Source organism: Penaeus japonicus, unplaced genomic scaffold, assembly GCF_977035675.1.
Source record: "Penaeus japonicus unplaced genomic scaffold, GWHDUDI00000001_assembly GWHDUDI00000008, whole genome shotgun sequence".
NCBI classification, from domain to species: domain Eukaryota; kingdom Metazoa; phylum Arthropoda; class Malacostraca; order Decapoda; family Penaeidae; genus Penaeus; species Penaeus japonicus.
The window spans coordinates 7,506,828-7,514,327 of NW_028234410.1; positions in this window are offsets into that span (position 1 = coordinate 7,506,828).

A 7,500-nucleotide genomic window follows, 5' to 3' on the forward strand; every position below is an offset into this window, starting at 1 on the left:
CTTTTCTTCTTTTATTATTATCATTATTCTCTTTCTCCTTCTCCTTTTCCTTTGTCTTCTTCTTCTTTCTTGTCTCTCTGTCCGGTCTTCCCTCCCTTCCTTTTCCCATCTATCTCTTCCCCTCCCCTTCCCCCATCATCCCTCCCTCCCCTTTCCCTTCCCTCACCCTTATCCCTCTACCCTCCTCCCCCTCCCCTTCCCTCTTCCTCATCCCTCCATTTCTTTCCCCTACCTTCCCCACTCCTCTCCTCCCCCTTCCCCTTTCCTTACCCTCCTCATCCCTCTCTTTCCTTCTCCTCTCCTCGCCCTCCCCTTCCCTCTTCCTTATCTCTCCCCCTTCCCTTCCCCCCCTCCCCCTCCCCTTCCCTCCCTCCTTTTCCCTCCCTCTCATAACACCCACCCACCCACCCACCTACCCCGATTCCCCTACCCTTCCCCTCCCCCTCCACCCTTATCCCTCCCTCCCTTGCCCTTCCCCCTTCATCCCTTCCCCTCCCTCCCCTCCCCTCCCCCTTCATCCCTCCCTCCCCCACCCCTCCCCCTTCATCCCTCCCATGCCCTCCCCCTTCATCCCTTCCCTCACCCCTCCCCTCCCCCTTCATCCCTCCCTCCCCTCCCCCTACATCCCTCCCTCACTTCCCCCCACCCCTTCCCCTCCCCCCCACCACTCCCTCCCCTCCCCCCCCCCTCAAGAAACCCGAAGCCTGAGAGTGGATGGACTCGTCTCCCTCTGCCTCTGCGTTGTGTTTGTGTGTTTGTTTGTTTGTTTGTTTGGGTGGGTGGCGCGGGTGTCGTTCGGGTGAGTCGGTGTTTGTGTGAAGACATCATCAATGCGGATGGGATGTCACTCTCGGATGACGTGATGTCCTTGTGGGGGGTGGTAGGGGAGGGAGGGTAGGGGAGGGGTTAGGGGTTAGGTGAGGGGGATGGGAAGGGGTGAAGTTTAAGGCTAGGATATAGAGGTTGGGGGGGAGGGTAGCTTAAGGGAAGGAGTGGGTGGTTAGGGGGGGGGTTAGGGGGAATTTTAAGAGGGGAGGGGGAAGGATAGGGGGGAGGATAGGAGCGTGGGAGGTAGGTTTTAAGGGGGAAGGGGTAGGGGGGGTAAGGTTAGGAGGGTAGCATAGAGGTGGGGGAGATGGGATAGGAGGTAGTGGTTTTACGGGGGCGGGGGGGAGGGAGGGTAGATGGGTAGCTGTTGGGGGGTGATAGGGGGGGGGGTTGAGACGTCCAAGGAGATATAGTGATGGATGATGGATGACACCAGATTTAGGGAGGAGAAGGAGGAGGTGGAGGGAGGAGGAGGGAGGAGGAGGAGGAGAAGGAGGAGGTGGAGGGAGAAGGAGTAGTTGGTGGAGGGAGGAGGAGGAGGGGAGGAAAACCTGGAAGTGGAGGAGGAGGAGGACGACGAGGAAGAGGAAGAAGAAAAAGAGGGAGGAGAAGGAGGAGAAAAGGGAGTTGAAGAATAGGAGGAGGAGGAGGAAGAGAAGGAGGGGGCGTGAAGAAGGAGGATTTGTAGAAAAAAGATGATGAGGAGAACGAGAAGGAGGAGGAAGATAAAAAAAAAAAAAAAAAATGAAGAGAAGATACTAAAAGATGAAGAGGGAGAAAGCCAAGGGAGCCAAGAGTCAAAGGGAGAAGGAAAAGAAGGAAGAAGGAGATGGAGGGGGAAAGTAGAAGGAAGGGAGAGGGGGGAGGGAAGAGAGAGGGGGAGGAGAGAGTATAGGAAGGATGTTGATGTTTGTTTAAGCGCGACATATAACACCACCATGACCCAGCGAGAATGATTTTTTTTTTCTAAATCTATTTCTAAATCTCTAAATACGAGAATGATTTTTTCTTCTAAATCTATTTCTAAATTTCTAAATGCGGGAATAATTTTTTTCCTATTTCTAAATTTATTTCTAAATTTCTAAATGCGGGAATGATTTTTTTTCAATTTCTAAATTTATTTCTAAATTTCTAAATGCGGGAATGATTTTTTTCTAATTCTAAATTTATTTCAAAATTTCTAAATGCGAGACTGATATGTGTTCTCTTAATGCTAAACCTATTTCTGAATTTCTAAATGCAGGAATGATTTTTTTTTTTTCTAAATCTATTTGTAAATTCTAAAATTGGGAATCATTTTTAAAGTTCTTTCTTCAATTTCTAAATCTTGAGTGGCATTCCCTATATTTTTGTATATGTGTATATGTAAACATATACATATGTATATACATATGTGTATATATAAATGTATATGTACATCTGTATATGTATATGTATGTATAGGTACGTGTATGTATGTATGTATTCACGAAGATATAAATGTACACAAGAACATACACACATGACTAGATAACCGTCACATTTCATTTCTTCTACAACTTTTCTTGTCTATTTTGGAAGTGAAATATCTTTCATATTAAGAGTACTAAATATAAAAAAATAACAAAAAATAAAAATTGTTTGATAAATGATACCAAATAATTGAATACTTCCACTTGATATCAATGATGATGATGATAACAATAATGATGATAATGACAATAATGATGAGTATATTAGTGATGATGATAATAATAACAGTAGTGATAATTGAAATAATGATGATGATGATAGTAATATTGGTAATGGTAGTAATCATTATCATGATAATAATGATAATGATAATAATGATAGTAATAATAACATTGATGATAATAACAATGATAATGCTAACAATAATGATGATGATAACGAAAATAACAATAACAATAATAGCAACGATTATGATGATAATGATTATAATAATGATAATAACAATAATAACGATTATAGTAATAATAATGATAATAATGATAATAATAATAATAATAATGATAATAATGATAATAATGATAACAGTGATAAAGATAATGATAATGATAACAATAATGACGATAATTATAATAATAATAATGATAATAATAATAATAATAATAATAACAATAATAATGATAATAACATTAATAATGATAATAATTATTATGGTAATGATAATAATAATAATAATAATAATAATAATAATAATAATAATGATAATGAAATAATGATAATGATAGTAATGATAATAAAGATGATGATAATAACAATAATAATGATAAAAATCATAATGAAGACAATAGTAAAGATAATGATAATAGTAATAATGATGTTAGTAATAATAATGATGATAATGATAACAATAATGATGATGATGATGATGATAATGACGATGGTAATTTTGATAATGATAATAGAAATGATGATGATGATAGTGGTAACAAAAATCTTAATCATAAGAATGATGATAGTAATAGTAATGATGATAATGATAACAATAATCATCATGATATTGATAATGATAATACTAATAATGATAATGATGATGATAATCATAATCATAATGATTATGATAATGATGATTAAGAATTCACACCACGTTTCCTGTCTCCTTTATCACATTTTCTTCGTATGTCTTCTCTTTGTTTCTCTGACCCTCCCCCCCTCCCATCCCATCTTACCTCTCCTCCCTTTCCTCCTCCCTTTCCTTCTTCCTATCTCCTTTATCACATTTTCTTCGTAAGTCTTCGTTTTGTTTCTCTGCCCCCCCCCTACCATCTTACCCCCCCTCCCATCTTACCCCCCTACCCTCTCCTCCCTTTCCTCCTCCCTTTCCTCCTCCCTTTCCTCCTTCCTATCTCCTTTATCACATTTTCTTCGTATGTCTTCCTTTTGTTTCTCTGCCCCCCCCCTCCCATCTTACCCCCCCTCCCATCTTACCCCCCTCCCACCTTACCCTCCCTCCCATCTTACCCCCCCCCCCCACCCTCTCCTCCCTTTCCTCCTCTCCAGCTTCTTCTCCTCTCGCAAAAATAACAAGCTTAGCAAAGACAAAATTAGACTAAAGGAAAAGATAACGCCCTCTGTGTTCGACTCCGAAACCTTGTTTTTCCTTCTCTCTTTCCTTTCCCTCTTTCTTTCTTTCCTTCCTCCATCTCCCTACGTTTCCCTCCCTCTTCTCTCTTTCTCCTTCTGTCTCTCGTTACTTTTCATGCTCTCCCTCCCTCCCTCCCTCCCTCTCTTTCTTCTTCTTCTTTCATCTCTTGTTACCTCCCATTCCTTCCCTCCCTCATTCCTCCTTCCATCTTTCTTTGCACTATTTTCCCTCCCTCCCTCCCTCCCTCCCTCCTCCGTCCTTCCAACTATCCTTCTCTTCCCTTCTTTCCTCACTCTCCCTTCTATCTCTCTTAGCCTCTTTTCTTCCTCATTTTCCCCCCTTCTTCTCCTTCCCTCTCTACCTCCCTCCTTCCTTCCTTTTTTCCCTCTCTTCTCTCCGCTTCTCTCCTTCTCTTTCTCTTCCTCCAACCATCTCTTTGCCTCTCCCTTCTTCGTTCATCCTTCCCATTTCCTTCCCTCCCTCTTTCCTTCCCATCCCATATTCTTTGCCTCCCTCCCCCATCTCCCTCGCACATCTTCTTAGTCTCCCTTCCCCTCCCTTAACCTCCCTTCCCCTTTCTTCCCCAGCCTACCCATTCCCCCCTCTCAACCTCCCCCTCTCCTCAACCCCCCCTCTCACCCTCCCACACCATCCCCCTTCAACCTCCCCCTCCCATACCCTCCCCCCCATCTCCCTCCCCCACCCTCCCACCTTCCCCCACCCTCCCACCTTCCCCCCTCAACCTCCCCCTCCCACACCCTCCCACCTTCCCCCTCCCACCCTCCTATCCCCTTCCCCTGCTCCTCCCACCTTACCTCCCCCACCTTTCCCCCCTCCCCCATCCTCCCCCCATCCCCCCTCATCTCAAAAACACGACACCCTCCCGTGGTTTAAGAAGGAAGAGCGCGGAGGCTTGACAAACATCTTGGTTTATACAACCCCCCTCCGCCATCCCCACAACACACTCTCTATAAGTGGACCCCTTCCTGTGCTTCTTATTTTGGGATGGGTAGCGTGGGAGGGAGGGGGGAGAGGGAGGGAGGGAGGGAGAAGGAGTGTGAGGGAGGGAGGGAGTGGGAGGGAGGGGGTGGTGAGGGGGTTGGTAAGGGAGAGAGAGAGGGAGGGAGGGGAGAGGGAGGGAGGGGAGGGGTGTATGAGGGGAGGATGGGAGGGAAGGAGGGGGTCTGTCTCTGTGTGAAGGGGAAGGGGGTGTATGAGGGAGAGAAAAGGAGGGAGAGCGAGGGAGAGGAGAGAAGGAAAGGAGAGAGAGAGAGAGAGAGAGAGAGGTAGAGAGAGAGAGAGAGAGAGAGAGAGAGAGAGAGAGAGAGAGAAAGAGAGAGAGAGAGAGGGGTGGGGAGAAAAAAGAGACGGAATGAGGGAGTGAGACCGGGTGAGAGTAAGAGAGAAAGGAGGGAGTGAGGGAAGGGGTATATAAGGGAGAGAAAGGGAGGGAGGAAGGGGCTATGTATACGAGGGAGGGTATAAGGGGTGTGTGTGGGTGCGGGTGCGGGTGAGAGAGAGGTGGGGAACGTGTGTATTTATGTGTGTGTGTGTTTGTGCGTGTGTGTGTGTTTGTGTCTGTGTATGTGTATTTGTCCAACTGCACATATACTTCAATATAAAATCTTAACAAACAAAAGGAGGCAGAAACAAAAGACTCTCGAGAAAAAAAAATACACCACATATTTTTTTTAATAAATCAAAACCAAAAATAATAAAACAAAAAACAAAAAATCATAAAAAAACATAGAATCCACTAGCATTGTCATCTACGGCGTATAGAAATAACAAACAAAAAATTTCCGATTTCGAATTTGGACTTGCAAATAGGCCCAATAAACGAATTTGCTCCTTGATAACATGCAATAAAAGTTGTAACTAATAAAACTTTACCGGGGTTTGGGTTCCAATAACTTTCGAGGAAATGACATAATGTAATGCACTTTTGACGCCCAACTGTCGAACAGGAAGAGTGAGAGAGGTGGGGGGTTAGGGAAGGAGGGAGAGAGGGGGGTTAGGGAGGGAGGGAGTGAGGGAGAGAGGGGGGTTAGGGAGGGAGGGAGGAAGAGAGGGTGGTTTGGGAGGGAGGGAAGGAGAGAGGTGGGGAGGGAGGGAGGGTAGGAGAGAGGGTGGTTTGGGAGGGAGGGAAGGAGAGAGGTGGGGAGGGAGGGAGGGTAGGAGAGAGGGATGTTAGAGAGGGAGGGAGGGAGAGTGAGCGAGAGAGAGAGAGAGAGAGAGAGAGAGAGAGAGAGAGAGAGAGAGAGAGAGAGAGAGAGAGAGAGAGAGAGAGAGAGAGAGAGAGAGAGAGAGAGAGAGAGAGAGAGGGATAGGAACAGAGGGAGGAAGAGAGAGAAACAGAGTGAGAGTGAGAGAGACAGGAGAGAGGGAGAATGGGAGAGAGAGTAAAGGAAGGGAGGGGAAGAAGAGAGAGGAAAGGAAGAAGTTAGGGGGGAAGGAAGAGAAAGAGGTTAAGGAGGGAAGGAAGAGAGAGGGAGGGAGAAAGAGAGAGAAAGAGGTGGGGGAGAAGAGGGAGAGACAGATAGAGAGAGGGGAAGCAAGGAGAGAGAGAGAAAGAGAGAGAGAAAAAAAGACAGAGAGAAAAAAAACAGCCAGAGAGAGACAAAAAAAAAAGACAAGAAAGAAGGAGCAAACCCAACAAGAGAAAACAAAACAAAAAAGAGAAGGAGAGAGAGAGAGAGAGAGGGAGAGGGAGAGAGAGAGAGAGAGAGAGAGCGAGAGAGCAAGCGAACCCAAGAACGACACACACCTCGGGAAACAGTCAGTCAGACAAGAGAACAAAACCTGGAGAGCAAAGACTTGGGCGGTAAACATTATGGCAGAAGTGTCAGCGCTGACGGGGGTTGGGCTGCGGGGGGGAGGTGGGAGGGGGGGGGAGTGGAGGGAAGGGAGAGAGAAGAGAGGGGGAGGGTGTTGGGCTGCGGGGGGAGTAGGGGAGGGGAGGGAGAGAGAGGAGAGGGGTAGGGTGTTGGGCTGCGGGGAGAGGGGAGGGGAGAGGGGTAGCAGGTTGGGGTGGGTAGGGGTGGGGGAGTAGAGGGAGAGAGAGAGGAGAGGGGAAGGGGATGGGGAGGAGGGAGAAGGTGAGAGGAGAAGATAGAGGAGAGAGGAGAGGAGGATGGGGAAGAGGGAGAGAGGAGAGAGGAGAATGGGAAGAACGAGAGGAAAGGAGGGGAGGAGAGGGAGAAAGGAGAGGAAAAGAGGATGGGGAGGAGGGAGTGGGAGAGAGGAGATGGGAAGGGGATAGAGAAATGAAGAGAAAGAGAGAGGAGAAGAGATGGGAGGGGAAGAAGGCAAAGGCAAAGAGAGAGAGGAGAGGAGAGGGGGAAGGGGGGGAAAGAGACGGGGGTGGGGGTAGGGGATGTAACTGAGGTAGAAGAGAGGGCGAAAGACTAGGGAGAGGGGGGTGCTGTGGATATACTTGCTATTATTGTTACAAGGCACGAGATGCTCGAGGGGGGGGGGGGTTAATACAAGAAACGAGAAGATGTAAAAAAAAAGGAATAAAGAAAGAGGAATATTAATAGAAGAGAAAGAAATGAATAGACGAAGATAGAGATAACAAA